Source organism: Cetorhinus maximus, chromosome 5, assembly GCF_964194155.1.
Source record: "Cetorhinus maximus chromosome 5, sCetMax3.hap1.1, whole genome shotgun sequence".
In the NCBI taxonomy this organism is placed as follows: Eukaryota; Metazoa; Chordata; class Chondrichthyes; order Lamniformes; family Cetorhinidae; genus Cetorhinus; species Cetorhinus maximus.
This window is the reverse complement of record NC_135883.1, coordinates 5,097,899-5,124,772: the sequence shown is the minus strand read 5'-3', so window position 1 is coordinate 5,124,772 and position 26,874 is coordinate 5,097,899. Positions and strand designations below refer to the sequence as shown.

The 26,874-nt window shown below is 48.9% G+C and overlaps 1 long non-coding RNA gene across 1 annotated transcript; it reads left to right on the top strand.

The window, feature by feature from the left end:
• Window positions 1–326: 326 nt before the first annotated feature.
• On the top strand, window positions 327–26,874 carry LOC144680271 (uncharacterized). The gene is made up of 2 exons (XR_013576513.1): window positions 327–504; window positions 26,230–26,874. It is a non-coding gene; the product is annotated as an uncharacterized LOC144680271 (long non-coding RNA).

The following is a 26,874-nucleotide window of genomic DNA, read 5'->3' as shown; positions in this document are numbered from 1 at the left end:
CTTGCACAAACTCAGCCATTTAACTACGACAAGGCACTTCACCCAAACACATTGTGCCACACTCACTGGCACACTTTGCCCTCTCTTACAGACAGGTGGCACATAATCAGAAGCAGTAGTACCTAACCGGTGGGAGGCAGGCACAGCTGTGTGTCCTTACCCCCATGGAGAATATATACTGTCCATAATCAGAGCAGTCCTGACTAAGATCACAGCCAGCAGTGGGCTGAGCCATTGTAATCTCTTCATGGTGTAAACATGCACCTCCTGCTATCTACTCCTCCCCTCACTGAACCCTACCCTTGTGCTCTTTATCTTTCAGGCACTCAAGAGCTGACGTCTGGCTAGGCAGTGGTGAAAAAACATGAGGTGGAAGAGCAGGAAGACAGCGATAAAGAAGGATCGCCATCACTCGCTCTCACTGTCTCTCAGATACTGACAACTTCTGTACCTTGGAGTGTGGTTTCAAGGTGAGACCTGCACATCGACTGCAACAGGACATGGGTAAGCTAACAGAATGGGCAGACAAGTGGCAGATAGAATTCAATACGGGGAAGTATGAGGTGATGCATTTGGCAGAAGGGATGGGCAGAGGCAAATAGAGTTAATGGGCAGAATTTTGCCCTTGATGGGTGGGCAGGTGGGCGGGTGGGCGGGCCCCACTGGCTCAACACCGGGCGGGCAGCCGATCGCCACCACCGAAACGGGCCCTGCCACCATTTTGAGTGGGCGGGCCAATTAAGGCCCACCCAACGGCCTGCCCGACAGGAAGCGCTATGCACTTCCTGTGCAGGGGGGCATTGAGAACAATAGCAGAGAAGTTTTGTTGAACCTTTCTGTATAGGCCATAACTAGAGTATTATATCCAGTTATGGTCACCACACTTTAGGAAGGATGTGAGGGTCCTTGAGAGGGTGAAGAGGAGATTTACCAGAATGGTTCCAGGGTGAGGAAATTTACCTACAAGGTAAGGTGGAGAAACTGAGGTTGTTCTGCTTAGAGCAAAGGAAATTGAGGGTACAAGATTATGGTAGGTTTGGACAAGGGAAAGCTGTTTCCATTAGCGAATGGTAAAAGGACTAGGGGTCACAGACTTAAGGAGCAGGAGATTCCCATCAGCGAGCGGGGGTGGGGCCCGCTCACCCACGTGTAAAATGATGCGGGATGATGTTGGGTGGAACTCCCGACATCACCGCTCCCCATTTAAATTTTCCGGAAGGCGGGGACTCAGCAAAATCAGCTGCAGGCCCGCCGACCTGTCAATGGCCAGTTGAGGCCATTGACAGGGTCAGTTAAGTAGTTAAAGGACCTGCCCGTCCAACCTTAAGGTTGGTGGGCAGGCCAGGAGCCCTGGCGCGAATTAGAAAAAGCATCAAACCTCATCCACCAGTGGGACGAGGATTCATGTAGGTTTTTAAAAATTTTATTAAAGTTTTTGTAAAATTTATGGATGTCCCAACTCGTGTGAGAGTGTCACATGAGGGGACATGTCAGGGAATTTTTTTTCTCTATTTTTAATATTTTTGAGAGCAGAGCCGATCTCGCTGAGGCAGCACTTAGCCACAGGGAGATGAGTCGCTCTTTTGTGCACATGTGTGAAAGAGCGCACTCTCGGGTTTAGGGATTCCCCCCCCCCGCCCCGCACAGGGAGCGCATAGCGCTTCCCGCCGGATGTCACGCTGGGCGGGCCTTAATTGCCCTGCCCACGTAAAATGGCGCCACACCTCCAATCAGGGGTGCCAATCGGAGGAGCGCCTGTGCGCACCCACCACTCAACTTCAACCCCAACGGTGGGAAAATCCTGTCCAAGGTTTTTGGGCAAGAGATACAGGGAAAATGTGAGGAAGAACTTTTTAATGTAGCGAGCTTTAATGACCTGGAACCCACTCTCTATTGGCAGAATTTCCCCCCCCCGCCCCACCCATCAGGGGGGAAATTCAGGAGTGGGCATGCCTCCAATCGGCGCACCTCCATTTTATGTGGGCAGGCCAATTTGGGCCTGCCCAGAGTGATGCCCGCCAGGAAGCGCTATGCACTCCCTGTGCGGGCGGGAGAGGATTCCCTCAGCCGCGAGTGTGCTCTTTCACGCATGCGCATGACAGAGTGCGCTCATCTCCCTGAGGCTAAGTGCTGCCTTAGGGAGCTCGGCGCCAAATTCAAAAATGGTAAATATAGAGAAATAATGTTTCCCTGACATGTCCCCTCGTGTGACACTGTCACATGAGTTGGGACATGTCCATCACTTTTAATTAAACTTTTATTAAATTTTTAAAAACCCCCATGAAACCTCACCCCGTCCGTGGATGAGGTTTGATGCTTTTTCTGAAGCCCACCAGGGCTCCCGGCCTGCCCGCCAACCTTAAGGTCGGACGGGGCAGGTCCATTAACTAGTATAATTAGTTTTTAAATGGCCTCAATTGGCCGTTGACAAGTCGGTGGGTGCACAGCTGATTCAGCTGCGCCCTCGCCGACCTGAAAATTGAAATGAGGCGGGGTGACGTTGGGAGTTCCACCTGATGTCATCCCACATCATCTTACACCTCAGTGAGCGGGTCCCGCCCCCTACTCGCCGACCTCAATATCCTGGCCAATGAGTGTGGTGGAAGTGGAGACAATCAGTTGGAAATTGGATAGGCATTTGAGGGAAATAAACCTGCAGGTTTATGGGGATGGAGCATGGGAATGATGCTGACTGAGGTGTTCTACACAGCTGCCATGAATTTAATGGGCAGGACAGCCTCTGCCTGTGAGACTCAATGAGATGGTGGGCCATCAGACACAAGGATTCTGCAGCCAGGGCTGGGGAATTGTAGCATCAGCTCATTGTTCTTATTAAAAAAAGAATCTAGCGGAGAGAGTGTGGAGACGTCATTTTAAAAACGAGTGGGGAGAGCAGCTGATTGGTGAGTAGGGTTGGTGAGTATTCCTAAAGAAGAATTCCCCTCCCCCCCATCAGGGAAGGGAAGTGCAGGAGCGGGCATGGGCAGGCGCGCCTCCGATCAGTGCCCTTGATCGCGGGCGTGCCACCATTTTACATGGGCCGGCCAATTAAGGCCCGCCCAGCGTGACTTCCGCCAGGAAGCGCTGTGCGCTCCCTGTGCAGGTGCGGGGATTCCCTCAGCCGCGAGTGTGCTCTTTCACACATGCACGTGAAAGAGCGCACTCATCTCCCCGAGGCTAAGTGCTGCCTCGGGGAGATCGGCTCCACGTTTAAAAATGGTAATGGAACAAAAACTAAATTTCCCTGACATGTCCCCTCTTGTGACAGTCACATGAGTTGGGACATGTCCATCACTTTAACTCTAACCTTTATTAAATTTTTAAAAACCCTCATGAAACCTCATCCCACCAGGGCTCCCGACCTGCCCGCCAACCTTAAGGTCGGACGGACAGGTCCATTAACTAGTATAACTAGTTTTTAAATGGCCTCAATTGGCCATTGACAGGTCGGTGGGCGCACAGCTGATTCAGCTGCGCCCCCGCCGACCCGAAAATTGAAATGAGGTAAGGTGATGTCGGGAGTTCCGCCCGATGTCATCCCGCGTCATTTTACACCTGAGTGAGCGGGTCCCGCTCCCCACTCACTGACCTAAAGGTCCTGGCCCTAGACTTTAAAGTATAATTAAGGTCTTTAGCTTGTGTTTAGGTCTCTCGTCCTTATTTTCTCTTTCATAAAAGTAGCTTGTTAGGTACAAGATCGATACGAGTGTGTAAAAAAATTAATTACATTGAAGTGTAAAGAGTGGGGGAATCTTCAAGTGTAAGGAACAGGGATAAGAGTGTAATTAATTAATAAATTACATCAAATACAATAGCGATGGCAGGACAGGTGATGTGTTGCTGCTGTAGCATTTGGGAATGCTGGACACCAAGGTGATCCAGAGTGAACACAACTGTAATAAATGTTTGCAGCTCGAGGGACCTAGGATCTGAGTTGAGGAGCTGGAGTCCAAGCTGCAGCCATTGCGCCACATCAGGGAGGGGAAAAGTTACCTGGACACTCTGCTCCAGGAGGTGGTCACACCCCACAGGTTAGATTATTCAAACTTGACCTGTGATCAGGGACAGGAAGGGGTGACTGTAGGTGAGGCAGATATGGGGACCCGGGGGTAGTGTTCGAGGAGCCTCGGCCCCTGCAATTGTCCAACAATTACAAGGTTCTTGCAAACTATGCGGACGAGAGCAGGGTCTGCGGGGAGGTTGAGAAAACTGACCACGGCACCATGGTACAGGGAACCATTCAAGTGGAGGGAGGAAGTAGACTGTAGTAGTGGTAGGGGACAGTATAATTAGGGGAAGAGATACTGTTCTCTGCAGCAGTGAGCGTGAGTCCCGAAGGCTGTGTTGCCTGCCCGGTGCCAGGGTTAAGGACATCTCCTCAGGGCTGGAGAGGAGCTTGAAGTGAGAGGGGAGGGATCCAGTTGTCGTCATCCACGTTGGTACCAATGACATTGTTAGGATTAGAAAGAAGGTTCTGCTGAAAGAATTTGAACAGTTAGGAGCTAAATTAAAAAGCAGAACCTCCAAAGTAATAAACTCGGGATTACTACCTGAACCACAGGCAAACTGGCACAGAGTAAATAAAGTCGAGGGGTTAAATGCGTGGCTCAGAGATTGGTGTGGGAGGAATGGGTTTCAGTTCATGGGGCACTGGCACCAGTACTGGGGTAGAAGGGAGCTGTTCCAGTGGGACGGGCTTCACTTGAACCGTGCTGGGACCACTGTCCTGGCGAACCAAATATCTAGGGCTGTAGAGAGGGCTTTAAACTAAATACAGGTGGGGAAGGGTTCTGGAGAGGGGATACTTTGGCTTACCAAGCAAAAGGACATGGCAGCATTGCAGGGCAGCTATTTAGGTAATGATACCCAGAGTGTGACAGGAAGGGACAGAGTGTACAAACATTAAAAAAAAGCAGCAAATAGGGACAAAGGGGAAAAAAATGGTAAAAAGGCAAAATTAATGTATCTTTACTTAAATGCACGTAGTATTCGGAACCAAATAAATGAATTAACGGCACAAATAGAGGTTAATGGGTATGATCTTATAGCCATTACTGAGACGTGGTTACAAGGAGATCAAAGCTAGGAACTAAATATTCAGGGGTATGGGACCTTTCGAAAGGACGGGCAGGAAGGAAAGGGAGGTGGGGTAGCCTTGTTAGTACGAGATGGACTAAGTACGATAGCAAGAAATGATCTTGGATCGGAAGATGTGGAATCCATATGGGTGGAGGTAAGAAATAACAAGAGGAAGAAGACACTGGTGGGAGTAGTCTATAGGCCCCCTAACAGTAGATATACTATAGGACAGAGAATAAATCAGGAGATAATGAGGCTGTGTAAAAAAGGCAGCACATTAATCATGGGTGACTTTAATCTTCATGTAGATTGGGAAAATCAAATTGGCAGAGGTAACCAAAAGTAAGAATTTGTAGAGGGCAGGGCCTTCCCCCCATCGGGGCAGTTGAGCAGGCGCAAGCGGGCGAGTTCCCGATCGGTGCCCCCAGTCAGGGGCGGGCAGCCATTTTACACGGGTGGGCCAATTAAGGCCCGCCCAGCGTGATGTCCGCCAGGAAGTGCTATGCGCTCCCTGTGCCGGTGGGGGGGTGGTGATTCCCTCAGCCGGGAGTGGGCTCTTTCACACATGCACACAAAAGAGCGCGCTGATCTTCCTGAGGCTAAGTGCTGCCTCAGGGAGATCAGCTCAGGTTTGAAAGTGCCAATAAAGAAGGGTAAAAAAGTTACTGACATGTGCACTCATGTGTCTCTGTCACATGAGCTGGGACATGTCAATTTCTTTCATTTCAACATTTCATGAACATTTTAAATACCTCATGAAACCTCATCCCACCTACAGATGAGGTTTCATGTTTTTTCTGATGCCTGCCTGGCCTCCTCGCCTGCCCGACAACCTTAAGATTGGACAGGCAGATCCATTAATTACTTTAATTACTTTTTAAAGGTTAAGTGGCCATTGATAGTTTGGCGGGTGCACAGCCGACTCGGCTGTGTGCCCGCTGAACTGACAATCTAAATGACGCCTGCCCGATGTCACCCCGCATCATTTTACACGTCAGCGAGCAGGCCCCGCCTCTGGATGAGGCGACTGGAAAATGCAGGCCAGAGTGTATTCAGGACAGTTTCTAAGAACAATATGTTGTGGATCCAACCAGGGATCAGGCTATTTTGGATCTGGTAATGTGTAATGAGGCAGGTTTAATAAATGATCTCAGGATAAAAGATCCCCTAGGAAACAGTGACCATAACATGGTAGAATTTAGCATTCAGCTTGAGAGTGAGAAACTTGGGTCAGAAACAACTGTGCTAAACTTAAATAAGGGTAATTACAAAGGAATGAGGGTGGAGTTGGCTGGAGTGGACTGGGAAAGGAGTTTAGCAGAAAAGATGGTTGATGAACAGTGGCAGACATTTAAGAAAATAGTTCATGACTCAGAACAAAGAAATATCCCAGTGAGGAAGAAGGATTTTAGGAAGGGGATAAACCAATCATGGTTAACCAAGGAAGTTAAGGATTGTATCAAATTGAAAGAAAAAACATACAATGTGGCAAAGATTAGTGGTAAGCCAGAGGATTGGGAAAGCTTTAAAAACCAACAAAAGATGACCAAAAAGTAATAAAGAGAGGGAAAATAAATTTTGAGGGTGAACTAGCCAGTAATATAAAAACAGACAGCAAGAGTTTCTTTAAATATATAAATAGAAAAAGAGAGGCCGAAATGAACATAGGCCCCTTAGAGAATGAGGCTGGGGAAATAATAATGGGGAACCAGGAAATGGCAGAGGAGTTGAATAAATACTTTGCTTCAGTCTTCACAGTAGAAGACACTAATAGCTTTCCAAAAATACTAAATAATCAAGGGGAAAAAATGGGGGAGAAAATAAGTACCAGGGAAACTAATGGGGCTAAAGGCCGATAAGTCCCCTGGACCTGATGGGTTGCATCCTAGAATATTAAAGAAAGTAGCTACAGAGATTGTGGATGCACAAGCAGTAATCTTCCAATAATTCTTAGATTCTGGAAAAGTTCTGGAGGATTGGAAAACTGCCAATGTAACACCCTTAATCAAAAAGGGAAGGAGACAAAAAACAGGTAACTATAGGCCAGTTAGCTTAACATCCAATATTGGAAAAATGTTAGAGTCTATTATAAAGGATTTAATAGCAGAGCATTTAGAATTACATAATCTAATCAAGCAGAGTCAGCATGGCTTCATGAAGGGGAAGCTATGCCTGACAAATTGATTAGAATTCTTTGAGGAGATTACAAGCAGGACAGATAAAGTGGAGCCAGTAATTTGGATTTCCAAAAGGCATTTGAGAAGGTACTGCACAGAAGTCTACATTATAAGATAAGAGCCCATGGTGTTGGGGATAGTATATTAGCATGGATATAGGATTGGATAACTAATAGGAGACAGAGAGTTGGGATAAGGGGGGCATTTTCAGGATGGCAACCTGTAACTAGTGGAGGGCCACAGGGATCAGTGCTGGGGCCTCAATTATTTACAATATATATTAATGATTTGGATGAGGGAAGTGAATGTACTATCACCAAGTTTGCAAGTGACACAAAAATAGGTGGGAAGGCAAGTGGTGAGGATGACACCAAGGGTCGACAGAGGGAAATTGGCAGATTAAGTGAGTGGGCAAAAACTTGGCAGATGGAATATAATGTGGGAAAATGTGAGGTTATGCATTTTGGCAGGAAGAATAGAGAAACTGAATATTACTTAAATGGAGAAAGGCTGCAGAAAGCTACAGCACAGAGGGGTTTGGGGGTCCTCATGCATGAATCCCAAAAAGCTAGCATACAAGTCCAGCAGGTAATAGGGAAGGCAAATGGAATGTTGGCCTTTATTTCAAAGGGAATGGAGTACAAAAATAGAGAAGCCTTGCTAAAACTATACAAAGCACTAGTTAGACCACACGTAGAATACTGTGAACAGTTTGGTCCCCTTATCTAAGGAAAGATATATTGGCATTGGAGGCAGTCCAGAGATGGTTCACTCGGTTGATCCCGGGTATGGAGGGATTTTCTTATGAGGAGAGTTTGAGTAGGTTGGGCCTGTACTCATTGGAGTTTAGAAGAATGAGAGGCGACCTTAGTGAAACATAAGGGGCTTTACAGGGTAGGTGCTGAAAGGTTGTTTCACGTTGTGGGAGAGTCTAGGACCAGGGGGCATAATCTCAGAGTAAAGGGTCGCCCATTTAAGACAGAGATGAGGAGGAATTTCTTCTCTCAGAGGGTAGTGAATCTGTGGAATTCTTTACCGCAGAAGAGCTGTAGAGGCTGGGTCATTAAGTATATTCAAGGCTGAGATAGACAGATTTTTAATCAGTAAAGGAATCAAGGGTTATGGGGAAAAGGCAGGAAAGTGGAGTTGAGGATTATCAGACCAGCCTTGGTCTCATTGAATAGTGGAGCAGACTTGATGGGCCAAATGGCCTACTTCTGCTCCTACATCTTATGGTCTTATGGTCTATGATGCAGTCGCACACGAGTCCAACCACATAATTTGATGGAGCGGCCTAAGGAAAAAAACTGATGGATGTGCACAATTAAATGCTTGGTGAATCTGCAGGCCTGACAGGAAAGCCTATGGTGAATGTCAAAGAGCATGGACAAGCCCAACATCACCCAAGCACAGGGCTTTGCACAGAGTTTGGAAACAACTCTTCCAAAGTGGAACTAGTGGCCAACTCCAAGAAAACACTAAGATAAAAGCAAAATACTGCAGATGCTGGAAATCTGGAAAAAAAAGCAGAAAATGCTGGAAAAACTCAGCAGGTCTGGCAGCATCTGTGGAGAGAGAAACAGAGTTAACGTTTCGAGTCTGTATGACCCGTCTTCAGAGCTCTGAACAAGGGTCATATAGGCAGAATATTGTGTTTGACGTGCAGGGGAGTGGACCCCACACATCAGCGTGTAAAATGACGCGCTGTGATGTCGGGCAAATGTCCCAACGTCACCAGGCGCCATCGCAATATTTTGTTGGGCGGGTGCGCAATGAAGTTCGACGCGCGCCCACCGTTAATTAATTGGCTGGTTAAGGTCCTTAAATCGGGAATCGATGCTGATTTTTAGGCGCCCGTACGATGTTCGGGTCGGCGCAACGGGCAGGCGGGTAAGAGACTTTTTAATAAAACTCATCCACGGGCGGGATAAGAGGGCTCAGTGGGGTTGTCAATCTGGTCTGTGAGTATTTATTGCAGAAAGTGTTTTAAACTTGCCTGTGTGATCTGTAGCAGTTCAGAACGAATTCCAGCAGCTTTCTCTGTACTTTTAACCTTCAGGTCAGCACTCTGCAGTCAGGAATCTTTATCGGGCCTGCAGCTTTCCAGAGGCCTCCCTTTAGCCTGGGTATGGGTTCTGACATGTCCACTGGAGGCAGCTCCTCTGAGGAGGAAGGGAGGAATAGAATAAGGAGGAGGCCAGGAGTGGACAATCAGCCTCCAGGGGAGCCACCTCTGGGAGTACAGGTGCAGGCACAAGGGCGCTGGGCCAAGAGGTTGTCCAAGGCAGAAGGGGCCACAGAAGATGCCACTATCCTGCTGTCAGGATATACAGGCGGTGAAGCAGCTACCTCAATATGTCTGAGGTGCAGTGCTGAAAGAGGCTTCAACTGTCAAGGGAAAGTCAGCTATATCTGTCAGATGATTGGGCCTGAGATCTCTCCTAACTGTGTGGGTGGACACCCCATGCCAGTGGCTCTGAAGGCCACAGTTCCCTCCACTTCTATGCATCTGGCTCCTTCCAGGGCTTGGTGGGTGATCTTTGTGGTGTCTCCCAATCAGCTGTCCACACTTGTGTCAAGCAGGTGACAGACGCTCTGTTCAGACGTGCATTGACCTTCATCCACTACCATTGGGACCAGGCCAGCCAGACAGAGCGAGCCAGAGGCTTCACGGCCATTGCTGGCTTCCCCCGTGTCCAGGGTGCTATAGACTGTACACATGTGGCCATCAAGGCGCCAGCAGGTGAGCCCGGTGCCTTCGTCAACAGGAAGGGCTTCCACTCCATGAACGTGCAGATAGTGTGTGATCACAGGATGCTGATTCTACAAGTCTGTGAAAGGTATCCAGGCAGCTCCCACGACGCCTACATCCTCAGATACTCCCAGATGCCGGGGCTCTTCAGTGCTCCAGCCCGGCTGGATGGATGGCTGCTGGGTGACAAGGGCTATCCCCTCAGAAGGTGGCTCATGACGCCTCTCTGCCATCCAAGAACAGAGGCTGAGCAGCGGTACAATAGGAGCCACAGCACCACAAGGGCTGTGGCGGAGAGAACCATCGGTCTTCTCAAGATGCGCTTCCGATGCCTGGGCCGCTCAGGGGGCGCACTCCAGTACCCCCCAGATCGAGTGACAGTGATAGTGGTTGCATGCTGCGCTCTCCACAATCTTCACTGGAAAGAGGGGACGCAGTGGATGATGAAGACGTTGATGCAGTGGATGTGGCTGCACACGGTGAGTCCAGCAGTGATTCGGAGGATGAGGAAGCACAGGGGAATGATGAGGGGCTAAACGCTGACCCGGAACTACACCAAGGAGGCAGGGACACCCGGGAGACTTTAATCCAATGAACCTTCAGCTAGTTCCACACAAATGGATCAGGAGGACCAGCCTTGCCTGGCGCTTCCACACTCGGCACCTCAGTGCGAAATCTGCCACTTCATCAGCTGCAACTAAGGGTTTTGGACATGAACCTCAATGTCCACTCAAACACTCATGACAAGTATGTAAAACATACAAATGCAGCACAATGGAGCCACCCTCAGCCATGGTAACACATCTGGATTTAATTTTCACCATCATAAGATCAAACAAAATGAAAGTAAAACATTTTTCAAACATAAACAAATAATAATTCCCTAATCTCGGGCCAACACAAAAGCACCAGTGAGAAACCCATGATGTGCCTAATGTGCCTTATGCTTACGTTTCCAGGTGCTACGTCTTGGTGCTGCCCCATCGCTGGGAGTGGCACTGAGCCAGCCTGCTCACTCTGCTGTCCCGTTGGCCTCGATGACCTTGGCGGCCGTCCTCTGGCCCATGGAGCCTGTGCTGGCCCCGCCTGGGAGGGAGCTGCCAGTTCCACAGCTGCATCTCCCCAGTCATCGCAGCCTCACCGATTTAAACGGTCACTGGGAGAGGGACAGAGGAGCTGTTGCCCTCATCCGGAGCGCCCTGAGAGGAGTCCATAGATACGACAGGCAGCTGCTGCGCCAACGTGAGGTCGCTTCAGACCTCCATGCTCACCGTGGATGGATGGGCAACAAGCTGGGAAACTTGGTGCCCACACCATCTCCCACATTGGCAATGACCAGCTGTGGCCACTGGTGCTGTAAGGGCTGCAGGTCCGAGCGTATCCCCAGGAGAAGCTGCTTGTTCTCCTGGAAGCCCCTCTCCACGAGAGTCGCCACTCTCTCCATGGAGGAAGCATGATGCTCTGACATGAGGCTCATTGCAACAATGATGCTCCATGTAGACTCCTCCACCACGGACACCAAGCCAAGCATAGCCTCATGTTTCTCCCCCAGATGCTCCCACACACCCGGCCGCATTTCCTGCAGCTGCTGCATCGCGGACGACTCCAGAGGCTCATCATCAGGCACCGACTGAGCGTGTGCCTGGTCCCCTGCAGTCCTCCGGTTGCTAGCGCCATGAGCACTCTCTGTCTCTGCCAGCTCCTCCAACAACTGTGAAGTGCCCTCTCCACTGTGCCCCGGGACACTAGCCGATGGTGCAATGCCCACCGAGGTGCTCATGTCTGCGCTGGTGCCTGCCTCACAGAAATGGTGTGACGCTGGTGACAGTTGAGGGCCCTCAGGTGTGAGAGGGGGCATCTGCAATTGCTCCTGGTCAACAGGCTCTGATAACGCTGAAAATAACAACAAGGACAGTGGATCAGTTAGCGTCCACACAGTGACACACTTCATCCTTTTCCCCCAGGCTCATTCCAGAGCCTAAGGAGATGAATATTAGTGGGGTGGCAAATAGTCAGGAGGAGGCCCAGACAATACAGGTAGATACAGACGGGCTGGTCAGATGGCCTAAGGAATGCCAAATGGAATGTGATGTGGATAAGTGTGAGGTGATGCACTTGGGCAGGAGAAACAAGGTACAGGAATACACTAGGAATGGTAGGACCGTGGAAAGTAAGGAGGATCAGAGGGACCTTGCTGGGCATGTCGACAGGCCCGTTAAGGTAGCAGGACAGGTACACAAGGCGTTTAAGAAGGTAAATGCCATATTTGCCTTTATTAGCCAAAGAATAGAATGTAGGAACAGGGAGGTCATGTTGCAAGTGCAGAAAACGCTGCCGAGGCCACAGCTATAGTTCTGTGTGCAGCTGTGATCAGCGCTTCACGGGAGGGATGTGTTTGGAGTGGAGAGAGTGCAGAGGTCGCTGACCAGGATGCTGGCTGGGCTGGAGAGTTTGACTTATGAGGACACATAACATAGACTGGGGATATTCCCCTGGAGCAGAGGAGATTGAGGGGTGACATTATTGAGCTTTATAACATTATGAGGGGCATAGATAGGGTCGACAGAAAGCAACTTTTCCCCTTGGCGGTGGGATGACTAACCTGGTGGCATTTATTTCAGGTAAGGGGCATGAGGTTGACAGGTGAGGTGATGAGGAACTTTTGCACACAGTAATGTGGGACACACTGCCTGAAAGGGTGGTGGATGCAGAAACCCTCCTAACATGTAATAAGTATTTGGATGTGCAGTAGCGTTGCCATGGCATACACGGCCATGGGGATAGTGGTCAGAAATGGGATAAGGCGACTTTGGAAGGTGCTGGACACGCACATCTTCCAAGGGCTGAGGGACCTTTGTCTATGACCCACACTCTGACTCGATCAGTCTGTGAATGAGCAATGTTGTTACAATAACAATTCAAACAATCATCAGTGCTATGGATGGTGGGAAGACAGAGCGGATGTGACTGTGGACCTCAAATACCTGGCCGCTCCACCCCAGCCTCACCGACACCTGTGGACCTGGGCACATGGTGCCTCTCAAGCTCCAGGGTCTCCTGCTCAAAATGGCTCAATATCACCAACTGGGCCTGGCCACCTCCAGTCCGCAAACACTCACAGGCATTGTGAGCATTTTTCTCCTGAGAAACAGAGAAGACCATTCATTGGGGCTAATCACACATGGACTCTGCACACGCACGCCACACCCCAACCACAGTGGCCCATCTGAGGCCTCCAGTGCCTCCTCTCCCCGCTGCTGCTGATCACTCACACAAAGATAGTACGCCTGCTCCCAACACCCCACCCCCCCCCCACCCCCAACGGCCCCTTGGACACATTCTGCATCCATCACTTTCAGAAACACACGGTCTTAGCTCTCATGACAAGGAGGCGTAACTAGGTGCGGTGTCGAGGGCAGCAGATGGCTCTTGGCCACGAGACCCTGAGGCTCCCCTTCCACCATCCCATCACCGTGAATAGGACATGTCCTGGAGTTCTGAGTATGAGCCGAGCTGCATCTCCTGCAGGTTGCCCCCGGACTGGTCATGTGCGAATAAGAGCAACACATGGTGCGGGGGAGAACCCATCTCCTCATGAACCACTCAGGCTGATCTGAGCATGGGCACTATCCGCTTACCCAACCAGCGTAGGAAAAATGCCCAACATGATTCAATGCAGCCATGACAGTGAGACTCAGGGTTGGGGGTGCTCAAAGGCGAAGGCTCCCTGCTGGGTTAAATGCCCAATGCCAACATGGTCCTCACCCTGCCAGAGCGCAACAAATTATTGAAGCGCTTACGACACTGGATCCAGGTGCACCGCACCACATCGCGGGAGCTCACCACCTCCCCCACCTCCTCCCAGGCACGTTTGGTTATGTGGGGGGGCCTCCTCCTCCCATCCTGGGGGACCAACGCTTCGCACCATGCGGCCACCTCCTGGAGGAGGGCAGCAAGGCAGTCATCAGAAAAACGAAGGGCACATTGGCCCCCCCACTGGCCTAACCTGCAGCCTGCCCTGCTCCTGGGGCTGACCCTGCAGCCTGGCCCTGCTCCTGGGGTGACCCTGCAGCCTGGCCCTGCTCCTGGGGCTGACCCTGCAGCCTGGCCCTGCTCCTGGGGCTGACCCTGCAGCCTGCCCTGCTCCTGGGGTAGACCCTGCAGCCTGGCCCTGCTTCTGGGGCAGACCCTGCAGCCTGGCCCTGCTCCTGGGGCTGACCCTGCAGCCTGGCCCTGCTCCTGGGGCTGACCCTGCAGCCTGCCCTGCTCCTGGGGTAGACCCTGCAGCCTGGCCCTGCTCCTCTGCCCTTCCCTCCAGATTGCCCTGCTGAGCAGACCCCCTGTGGTTGGATCTCCAGGTGGCCATAGTGAACAGCCTACAGGAGGCTGCCAGGCCTTCTTTTAAACAGACTGCCGGGTCACCATTGGACCCGGTGGTCTATGCCCGCTGCAGCCCACACACTCCCGCTATCCACGGGAGTCAGAAATGCGCTGGGTGGGCCTTAATTGGCCACCCACGCAAAATGGCAGCGCGGCCCCAATCGCGAGCACCGATCAGGTCCACGCCTGCCCGTGTCCGCTCCTGCACCGCCCGCCCGCCAAACGGAAAATTTTGGCCATGGACTGGAAACATTAACTCTGTTTCTCTCTGCACAGATGCTGCTGGACCTGCTGAGTTTTTCCAGCATTTTCTGTTTTTGTCCAACAGAACACTAATGGATCTAACCATGATACACCATCCAAAGGCCAATGTCTCAGCTTCCAATGCAGCACAAACAGAAGCCACACAATATCGAAGTGCTGTAGTGGGAGCTTTGACCTTAGTCATCCAAGCTTAGCTTGCTGCCAACATACACTCAGACAGACGTCATCATGGCTGTGATGCCGGTGTTCGAAGGAGCTAACAGGGTGTCACAGCAATCCTGCAATCTGTCCTCCAGCACATTGCTACGACTGCTGAGACACCATCCTGGGCGGAGTGGCACTGTTTTCTTGGAGCACGGACTTGCTGTCCTCTCCCAGGATGGCAGCATCCGTCGTCTCACCACTGCTGCTCTGCCAGTGCCTCACCTGCTAGCCTAGACTGCTGCAGTGTACGTTGAGGCGCTGCAGCTTGAAGTTGGGCCTTACAGGTCCAGAGCTGCTCGCAGTCAGCCTATAACACCTTCTGCAGTCTGGCCCACTGAAAATCAATCGCCTTCCACCAGCCATGCAGCAGGCGTTCAGGTGGCACTGGATAGGAGCACTGGGACAGGCAAAAGGACATAGAAGACAGGCACTGAGCGAATACACGTGACAACTAGTTGACTTCTATATGGTGTATTGGATAGTTTGGCTTATAAAATTGTTTTGGACTGTTTGTTTTGTGGTGGTTTTTAATTCCAGCATTATAGCTAAGAGGACACTGTGATGGTCAGTAGCAAAGTAAAGGTGAAGTTTGGGAATGTCGTTGAATGGGAAATTGGAATTGTGTTCACTGCTTCCACAGTCAGAGGAGTTGATCACTGTCAGCTCACCCACAAAGGACAAGCGCTGGTTACCCCCTCACTTCTTCCTGTTTGTCCTCCTCCACCTCAGCTGCTGACAAGAGCTGTGCCCTCATGATGCATCATGCAGTCAACCACAACAAATTGTCACACGCGCTCACGTGTCTAGTAAAAGGCTCCTCCAGGGTGGTTCAGGCAACCAGTGTCGTTTAAACACCCTGATGATCCATTCAAGGACATTTCTTGTGGAGCGTGGCTTTCATTATATGCAAACTGTCCACAACATGGGTGGCACACAGGAGTCATTATTGTCAGTGAATATTCTTGTCACCCAGTAACCACCCTCTGGTTTGTTGTTGTGCCCTAAATGACGATGGGACAGCAGATTGCCACAGAATGAAGACATCATGACTATTGACGGCACACCACGTGTTGTCCTTCATGAAACACTGAGTCTGGTCACACACCACCTGGACATTGATGGTGTGGAATCCTTTCTGGTTTGCAGTACATCACAGAATTTACATGCGGTGCCCACAAGGTGACATGATACAGTCAGTGGTACCTGATACCATGGGGAAGCCTGCAATTCTCATGAAGCTGCACACGGCCTGCTTTTCCCTAATAAGAGAGAATAAAACGTATTGAGGCCTCTTTGCCTACAGGTTTGCAGTGACCTCCTTTATACAACAGTGGACGATGAATTTGGACTTGTTGCAAATATCGTCTGCTCCAGCCTGCAAGGAACCTGACATTTAAAAATCCATGACTAAGCTCATCTTCACAGCCATTGGCAATGCCATCCTCTCCCTGCTCTGAGATTGCAGTCCTGGCTGCAACAGGTGGCATTTTACAGTCAGCACCTCCTTAGTGAATCAGTAACCTCTGACACTGTTCCTCGCCGAGGGTAAGGTGGGAGAATTTCATCCTGAAACCTATGAGCGGATACGCCCTCCGCCTAGGAGCCCTTCTCTCATTCTGCCCCCTCCCTTTTTGAGTAGCTTGTCCTCTGCTGTGTCACTTCTACTCATTCCCCCTCTCAATGCTTCAGGCCAGGGATGATACTAACTACTGCACCACAGTTTGGGGCTAAATCGTCTGAGCAGAACCCTTGAACTCAGGACCAACTCCTTCAGCGCATGTCACACCACTCCCTGTTACTTCAGTAAGTTTCAATAGCAGTACATAGCACCAAACCTTTCTGCAAAATCAGTAACAACCAGTAGAAATCGATCAGCAATAACCTGAATGTAATTCACAATCTCTTTTAATCGTCCTTCCTGTTGCTGAATGCATGGTCAGTTGTGCAAGGCTAAGGGTGTTAGCTGGAGCATTGGAGTGACTGTGACAGGATTGGCATCAAAGCCAAATGGCATGGTGAGTAACGTCACAATCTGCCTTTTCCACATACACCTGACGCATGCTTTCTGTGCCCACTCACTGTTAACGCACTCACCAAAATATCATTTGGCATCGCCAGCACCAGAAGTGAACTCAGATACCATGGATATTGGAACAGATGCAGCACCGAAAATACCAGTGCTACAAAATTGAATTTTGCGGCATATATTCCCACCATGGAGAGGTAATCCAGCCTTTCCCCTATTCAGTTTCTCAAGATAATTTATATTTTATTGTTAGCTATTATCAGTAGCATTACTCACTGAGAACGTGGTCACTCTATTACCTCTCCTTGTGTTAATGATGCTCTTATGTCGCTCCTCTTCTGCTTCTGTCTCTCTGTCTTCTCCTCCGCTTCTCTCCACTCGATTCTTCCATTTGCTTCTCTCTCTCTCTGCTCTGCTGCTTCACTCTGCCTTTTTCTTTTTATCTTTCAGGTGAGAGGTGGTGAGTGATGTGGCATAACTTGATGAGAAAATGGCGCACCAATAGCTGCAGGTTTCATTTGTGATGAGTCTGCGAGAAAATGCGATCTCTAGCAGCTGCCTTTATATCCTTCCTCCTGATCACTCATGTTTCTCCCTAACTCCCTCTCTCCTATTGCATCCCTTCATCTTCCCACGAAGCATTCCCACTATCAGTTCTATTACTACCTCCACCTCTTCCATTGGTGAATGCCCCACTCAATCCCTGTAAGCTGACTATACGTTCCACTATACACTCCACTATCACCAACTCTACCCTCAACTCTCCGTCTATGCTACTGCAGTTCCCCACACTCCTGCCAGGGGCCTTCTCACCCTCCCTGACTTTTCCATCCCCTCCCCCACCTCCTCCTCCACCTACACTCGCCTCCTGTTTCCTTCAAATACTTTGGTTCTTTACAAAATTCAGCGGCCGGGATTCTCCACCCCCGTTCGCAGTTGGCACGTTCAGTGACGAGATTGGAGAATCCCGTGAGAAGACCCTAGTCATGTTCCCCAATGATATAAACCTAAGTCACGATTGTCCCCTCCCCCCCGTCAATGGCTGGCTTCGTTTCCCACCATCAAACATCGGGAACTTAATTGTAATACATTTGCATCTAATTATTGTGGCGAAATGCCGGAATCATCCCCCACGTCCAATTTAAATCCCACAACGGCGCGATTTACAACTGCCTTGAAAAGGCAGGAAGCTGGTGACCTCAACTTCGAAGGGAGCTCGGAGCTGAGTGCACACAGCTTTGCACAGCGTTCGCGATGATCCCACCGGCTCCAGGTAGATTCAGGGGGCCGGGCACGGGCAAGTCTCTGCAGTGGCTTCTTCATGGCTGGCTTGTGGTGCTGGGGCAAGAGCGATAGTGCCAAGGGGGAAGGGGGAAAGGCAACCACGGGGCAAAGGTGACAGTGCAAAGGGGGAAGGGGGAAAGGCAACCACGGGGCAAAGGTGACAGTGCTGTGGGGGTGGCGGGGTGGGGATGGTCATGGCAACACCGACTGAAGTTTGAGCCTAAGCACATGGAGGGTGGGGGTGGGGGGAGAAAATGGCCGGGCTATTGGCCAAACATGTCAAAGGTGAGCACTCCACCGCATCTGAGAGCGTTTAGCTCGGGCTTAAGTGATATGCTTGGAGTCAGCCTAGTCAAGCAATTTTGCACACTCAAAGCAGCACTAATTCCTCATAGTGCCAGTGATTGCTCTTCTACTGTCATCCCCTCGTGTGGACACTTCAAACTCCAGAAGTGCTCTAGTGCTGCAAAACCTGGGCAAGGCTGAGGATCCTCTTGGGAAAGGTGGCTATCGAACACTGGCAGAGAGATGCCCATCTAGTCCCTTGCATTAAGTTTCAGTTGACATTGAAAAGTCACCCCCATGGTCCAAGCAGACCACGAAGCCTTGGAGTCCAGGTTAGGGAAGATGCCCATGCCCGAGATAAGAGTTCAGGGTGCAGTCGTGTGGCTGAATCTGCTGCCACTTGGTCATGTGGTGCGGGGCGGTGCTGCGTCTGGGTAAGGTGAACCATCATGCGCACTAAACACTGCTGGGCACCCATGTGATGGCCTGGACTCTCCGGCATGTGTTAAGGGGCCTTGAGAGGCAGCCGCAGGCGATGACTTGGTCAAGAGTGGTTCTTAGGAGATAATTGCTGAACCTTGCGTCTCTCTCTTTGATATTGCAGTGAGGAGACCATCAGGAACCTGCAGTCTGGTGATCTCGCTGTCTGCCTGATTACTAATAGGCAGGAGAAGAAACAAGATAAGAATGTAATGGAGGTACCTGGCTTGCCAAAGGGAGGAGCAGAACCCTGAAGATCAAAGGGCAGAATGGCCTCCTCTGCACACAGAGGATGTACCCCATAGAGCCGTTGTTCATAGGCACATCGCTAGGCCCAGGGTCTGCAGTCGGCGTATGTGCTACCTGCAGATGAGCGAAACCCAGTGTCACTGGGTCAAGAGAACTGATCACTCACATACAACACCTTGTGCAGCATTTGGCACCATGGGGACTCCAAGGACACCCATTGCCAGTTAAAGTTACCATTGTGCTCAATTTCTAAGGCTGTGGCTCCACTCAGGGCTCCACTGGGGACTTTTGTAGGATCGCACAAGTTTCCATCCAGAAATGTATCCAGGAGGCCATGGATGCTCTTTTTGCCAAGGCGCACACCTTTGTCAATTTGGACAGGGATCAGGCAAACCAGGAAGCAAGACCACTGGGATTTGTTTAGACTTCCAGGTTTCCACAGGTGCAGGGACAGCTCCCACATGGATGTTAAATCTCCCTGACAATAATCAGTCCAGTATGTGAACCACAAAGGCTTTCACTCTCAATGTTCAGCTGGTCTGCGACCATAACAAATGGATGGTGCAGGTTTGTGTAAGATACCCCGGAAGCGTCCACAACTCCTACATCCTCAGCAGGTCTCAGATCCCTGACATTTTCCAGGGACCACAAAGGATGCAGGGTTGGGTCCTCGGGACAAGGGCTACCCACAAAGAACATAGCCGATGACACCCATGTGGGGGCCTCAGACTCCTGGTGAGAGGAGGTACAACGAGGCTCATGCTGCGACCCGGAGTTTGGGTGAGCACACCATTGGCATCCTGAAAACGAGGTTCCGGTGCCTGGGCTTTAAGGCGACTTCATCCTTTGGCAGGTTTCATCACCTGTTCTCTTCAGCACCGCACCTTCACCTGTCAGGAAGGGTGTCAGGATGGGGGGTGCAGCCCTGCCTCAAAGGTGCTGAGAGCATCACAGAGAATGTTACAGAACCCAGTGAGGGAACCCAGTGAGGGAACCCAGTGTGGGAACCCAGTGAGGCCTGGGTACGAGGCTCTTGCAGCAAACGCAAGCCAAGTGGAGGTGCAGGCATCACTGACCTGGACAGTGACTATGAAGCCGGACAATCATTGTGCTCCAAAGGTTACACACTGCACGGGGGAAGAGGCCCTGGACATGCCACAATAGCCTTCGTTTTAAGAAAGAAACAAGGCCTCACATCCGATTGACACAAACACTGCTCAACATAACAAGGAGCCAAAGACAGGGAGACATTCTTGGGAGTGTATGTACAATGGTCAACGTTAAGTACAAGTGATTAATACCTGCGCCCATATTTTGCAACTAAATCTTCTTGATCTTTCTAACCCTGCAGTCACGTCTGGGTTCTCCCCCAACATCCACAGTGGAGGTGGAGGCAGCCTGCTGACTGATACGCCCTGTTGTCTGTGATGACCTTGGTGGGTGTCCTCTGGAAGGCTGAGACCTGGAGGGCCCCGGCCTGTTCTCGGGGTCCTGCTGTGTGGCAGTGGCACCCTCCTCGGTCTGTGGAGCTGGAGCTGCTGAGATCACAGGAAGAGGGGAGTCGGATGGGGCGGACATCCCGGAATCACCTGGGTGATTGGGCCCGGGGTGTGCACCTACTAATCCTCTCTCCCGATGGGTGCCCGAAGGCCTCCAGCTGACTCCTTGAGAGGAAGGGGCAGCTGGAGCGAGCTTGAGATGCCCCACCACCCCCTCTCACTGGCACTGATGGATGCCAGCAAATACCTCAGCAGCAGAGTGCAGCTCCTGCAGCAGTGCAGGACTGATGTCCTGGACCAAGGTCTCCATGACGGCTGCCAACCTACCAGTGTTGACCTCGATGCATTGGCAAGCTGGTGCTATCACCTCAGACTGAAGGCGGATGGACTCCTCCATCACCCCATGCAATCTGAGGAGTGCAGTGGACATCCCCTCCTGATGTTCCCGAGCTTGCCTTTGCAGCTCCAGCAACTGTGAGTTGAGGACCTGGCTCCTGGACCGCTTCCCAGATGTGCCTGTGAATTGGTTGAGTGATGCTGACCTCACCATTAGCACAGGAATGGTCCAGATCGCCATCAGCCAGCTGGATGGCTTTATTTTCAAAGTCTGCAAGGACTTTGATGTTGGGTATTCCTCCACCAGTCTCCGACCTCCCCTTTTGTTGTGTGCCAGCTTGTCCTGTATGAATACAGATGGAGAGAGTGTAAGCAGGACGCCCACCAGGCCAGATGATAAGGGTGCCTGGCAGGTGTACATGGTGAATGGTCACATATGGACGGGGTGAGGACAATGATGGTGTGTGTGAGAGAGTGAATGGTGATGTCCCTTGAACTGGCAGTGAGTGAGGGCCCTGTGGGTGTGTGATGGGTTTGTGAGTGTGTGAGTTGAGAGGGATGAGAAGAGTGACTTACCCTGGCGGAACAGAGGAGATCATTCATCTTTCTGCACTGGGTGGCTGTCAACATTTGCAGGATTTTGGCACTGACCACCGCTGCCATTGCCACCCATCCTGCACTTGTCACCTTGCTTGCTGGTCTTCACCCAGGATGGGAGTAGAGTACTTCACGTCGGGCCTCCACTCTGTCCAGTAGGCCCTCGAGGGAGACGTCCCTAAACTTGGAGGCAGCATGTTTCCTCCCTTTGGCAACCATGTCTTTGCGGCAGCTTTCGATCCTATAGAAAGCGCTAGATCTGTGCAGGAGCACCCTTTAAATATGGCGCCTGGATTCCTGAAGGCCCAGGGTGAAGATGGGGGCGGCTGAATTAGAGGCCGCCCCACCAGTGATCTGATGTGAAACCTGCGCCTCTCCATATTTGAAACAAAGTGCTGCAGGCAAAAGCCGCCATTGCCGTTGGTTGGTCAAACTCAGCTTTCCCTGCCCGATATTGGACTTTGCCGATTTCACCCGATGTTTTTTTTAAATAAAACATTGAATTAAAATAATGTGTCTTCCTCTGTCTCACCCTCTCTACCTCATAGGTGCTACTAATTGGAACCTCTGTCTCACACAGAACGGGTGTCCACCTTTACTGTCAATAAAGCATGGATGGAGCTAAGTAGTGGTTTGAAAATTTAATATTTTTATAATAAATTAAATGAAAAAAGCACATTTCCCCTTGCCTCCTTCTTTCCTTTTGACTCCAATCTCTCCCATCATCCTAATTTAATACACTTTTTAAAATTTTGCCATTCAATGACCTGGCATTACACCTTGAATTTTCCCAGGCAAGCAGGTTCAGAGGTTGGGATACAATAGAGCCATTGGAAAAATCAAAGACAAATGAAAAGGGAGGAGGTGTCGAGAGAGAGAGAGGGGGGAAGAACAGTGGAGGATGGTGTGGAAGGAAAGTTGAGGAGGGGGAAGAAAGGAAGATTTGAGAGCAGATGAGCATGCAAGTGAAGAGGTGAGAGGAGATGAGGGTGGGAAACACCAGTGGATGTGGAGGTGATGGGGAGTCAAGAGAGGGGGAGAGGGGAAGGGAAAAGAGAGATGGGAGAGAGGGTGGTAGAGAGGAATGAGGAAGATAAATTCAGTTTGGCCGGGGTAAGAATTGAAGCATGGAATTGCCGACCATTGGAAAAGGATGAGACTAGCCTGTGGGGAGGTATGGGTGCATGGCCGGGGTCAGTTCATGAGTTAGATTACTATAAGGTGAATTGAAGCAGGATAGTCAGATGGGTTGGGGAACATTGGAAGTTCATTGGTAGATTGCAACAAGAGCTTTGTAACAAGAGATTCATCCAGCTTTTGGAGGGGTGGAAATGGGTTAAAGTATTGTTCCTAGAGACTAGGATTGAGGCCAATAAACATACTTAGCGTGAGAAGGAAGGGTATTAAGTCTAAAATCCTGCTGAGTGTGGGAGAAATATTGTTCAGTGAGTGAGAGAAGGAGCCTGAAGGACACAAACATGATCATGGTTGGGGGGGTTCAGGGGGATGGTTAAGGTCTGGAAACCTGTAAGTGAGGCGGGATAGAGCTGAAATTTTGTTCTGTGGTGTTGGCATGAGGGCTTGTGTCAAGCTCAGAGGGGGAGGGGTTTAGGTCAAAGTCTAGCTCGGTGGAAGGGTAGGGCTGAGGTTTGGAATTCAGGGTTAAGGACAGAAAACTTGATGGGGGAAATATGAAAAATCTTGCTCACATTGGGAATGTTTTTTATCTGTATTTCACTTGGGGGCTGTCAAGTAACAATACATCCAATCTCATGGGAAGAATTTTCCCCCCGTTGGGGGAGGGGGGGAAGTGCAGGAGTGGACGCGTCTCCGATCGGTGCCCCGCCGCCATTTTACGTGGGCCGGCCAATTGAGGCCCACCCAGTGTGACGTCAGCCAGGAAGCGCTATGCACTCCCTGTCCGGGTGGTGGGGGAGTCCCTCAGCCGGGAGTCGCTCTTTCGCACATGCGCATGAAAGAGTGCACTGATCTCCCTGAGGCTAAGTGCTGCCTCAGGGAGATCGGTATCAAATTTTAAAATGGTGCAGTCGTAAAAATAAAATTTCCCTGACATGTCCCCCCATGTGACACTGTCACATGAGTTAGGACATGTCTATCACTTTTACTGAAACATTTATTAAATTTTTAAAACCCTCATGAAACCTCACCGCGCCCGTGGATGGGGTTTGATGCTTTTTCCAATGCCCGCCAGGGCTCCCGGCCTGCCCGCCAACCGTAAGGTTGGACGGGCAGGTCCATTAATTATCTCAATTACTTTTTAAATGGCCTCAATTGGCCGTTGATAGGTCGGTGGGTGCACAGCTGATTCAGCTGCGCCCCTGCTGACCTGAAAATTAAAATGACGCGGGGGTTCCACCCAATGTCATCCTACATCATTTTATGCGACGGCGAGTGTGCCCCGCCCCCCTCCCCCTAACCCCCCCTGCTCTCTGACCTATAGATCCTGGCCATGGTAACTCAAACATTACATGATGCTTTCAGAACCACCTACACCTGTAGTTTCATTACAGTCTTGACATCACTCTGTTTTTGATAGGTTGTTTGTATAGCACAAAATACAAGCAAGAATTGTATAATTAGAACATTATCATCTTTTTTCTCATACACAAACATATCTAGCTCCATGTGAGGCTTTTGAAATGTATCCTCTTGTTCTTTTTAAATATTTCTTGAAAAGCTGCTGAACCGAATGTGTAGGAGGCAATAAAAAAAATTCAGTCCATCGGTATAGCTGGTCGAACTGATAGATCCTGGAGAATTAGGTATAGTGCAATATGCTCAGACTGCACAATCCTGATAACTCAGAGCCACAGCTTTTCAACAAAAATTTATTCCCAGCCTTAAGCCTTAGAGTAAAAATGTAATGGAAGCTATAAAAGGTAATTTAATCAATTAATTTAATAATGTTTTTGTGAAGTTTATCATTTCAAAAATAATAAATTTTGTTTAAACACCTATTTTGGATATTAGCAATTTCAGTTGCTGTGGGGAAAAAAAACAAATGGATGAAAAAATAATTCATAAAGCATTTTGAACAATTTACTTGAATCCAGGATCTAGATTGTGTAACCTTAGGGTTGTATACTCTAACCGTACAGTAGCCAGTCTATGTTACGCAGTGTAGCCCCTTTAATACTGCAAATACCCACAGGAACAACAGATTAATTTTCAATGAAAATGTGCACCATGCACACTCAGCTTAATATATAATGGATTATATTTTGTTCTATTTTACTGTAATGTATTAGGGCAGCAGCATTTATGTGTTTGTTACTTATGCAGAAAAGACTAGCAAATAATATGGAGAAAATCGTCATTTGACTTTTAGTGTATATGAAAAGAGCTTTTGCCAAGCTTGGATTCTGACTTCATTTTGTTACTGCTAAAAAATGTATCATTTGATAACAGCCTAAATTGTTCTAAGCTATTAGTGCTATCATTTAGTTCTAATTCGTCCTGGCCCTTTATACAGCTGATTTAGATACTAGACCAACCCTCTCCCTGCAAATGACCAAAAAATAGCTAAATTAAGGATATATTTAGAAAACTGAAGAAAAAGATACCCTTTATCAAACAGGAGAAAAACCTTAGCGTTCAGTCATTTGTGGATGTAGCTGATGCAGAAACAGTAGTTACACAAAGTATTCTTTTGCAAATTGCAAATTCATGCCACAGAAGTCGGAGTTTGGAGTAAGGCTTATTTATAATCCATTGCAACCTTTGAACAAACTGAGCAAATATGTAATATTAGAAGAGTTACAGAACTTATCCTTTGGAAATAAAGCAGGAAGATTTCCTCCATCTGCTGCATGTAGTAAAAAAATAAACTTATTTTTGATATACATAGGTTCCTTCCACAGAGACTTAGGCCATCAGTAACAACTTGTCATTCACAAACATTAACTATCACAAAGTAGCATTGACTTTTTATCAATCTAGAGCTTTTTTTCAAAAGCAGACTTGTCGAGTTGCTGTGGGCTTTTGTGCTATTTTTGAAAATGAGATAGAGATGGCTCTAATTCTGAATTATTCACCTCTCATGACCTTTATAGAACAGTAATTATGATAAATCATTGAAAATAGTTGAAACTGTTCGAAGGCATGTCACTGTAATGAATTGTTTTCTGAAGCCCAAATCCATTGCTCAGATATTAATCTTCCTGGAAGTCCCAGAGATGAAGTGGAGGGAATTAATTGACAATCATTTTATTTATGATCTCCAAGTTGACATTTTCACCTCTTCCATATTTCACAACGTCGTTTCAGCTGCCTAAGGTCACATGCAACTGGGTAATATTGCAAATGTAGAAATCCCTATGTTACCATAAAATTTGCATGGACATTAACGTTCGATATACGGATGACATCATATCTACAAATATACCAAAAATACAAAAGTGTAATGTTTCATAAGCAAGTTACATCACAGATATGGCTTGTGGCAGCAATGAAACGGTGGATTAAATTTAGATCTTTCAGCTAATTCACATCAAATTACATTCTTAATTTGAAAAAACTGGTATAACACAAAGGTGTAAATAATTTATTGTTTTACTCGTTCACTCACCGTTGTGTTTGCTGTTGCATTTTTTAAAGGTACAATGAAATCAAAGTATACCGAAAAGTGTAACACGCATCACCAGGGAAATGTTACTGGCATTTAGTCTCTGGGAAAAATAAAGACTGATGCAAGAATTTTTTTCTTTCATTAGGACGTGTGGCGATAAGCCCAATTCTAAGGAAATTTCTAGAACATCAATAATGCAGAACTTGGACAACCCAAGGGTAACCCGTTTTCGAACTGCAAGGTCATAAGTTTTATTCCAAGGCTGCCTGTCATTTGTTGAGCAAGTTCAGTCAGCTCTTAGCTAGTTTGCTAAACCGAGTTTGTCAAGATACAACAGCAGGGGTTTGAATAAACTGCCTACATCTGACCCATTCAATTTGAAACTAACCTTCCGTCCAGTAATGATGAAGAGGCATTGATGGGAATCAGGATGCCTCTCAACTGGAGAAGAATGTGGGTGACAACCAGTTCAAGGGGGAGGGAAAATTCAAGGGTTTGTGTCTTTCTTTTAACAATCCAAAATACTAGCTGTTCCCGACTATCACTTCTTAATCTTTTTAGTATGTGCAAGCATCCAATTATTCTGTTATACGATATATAAATCTGATATATGTGATTATTTGTAATTGTCACTTGAACTCGGTAGAATTAAAATTTGTTTATTTAAACCCTCA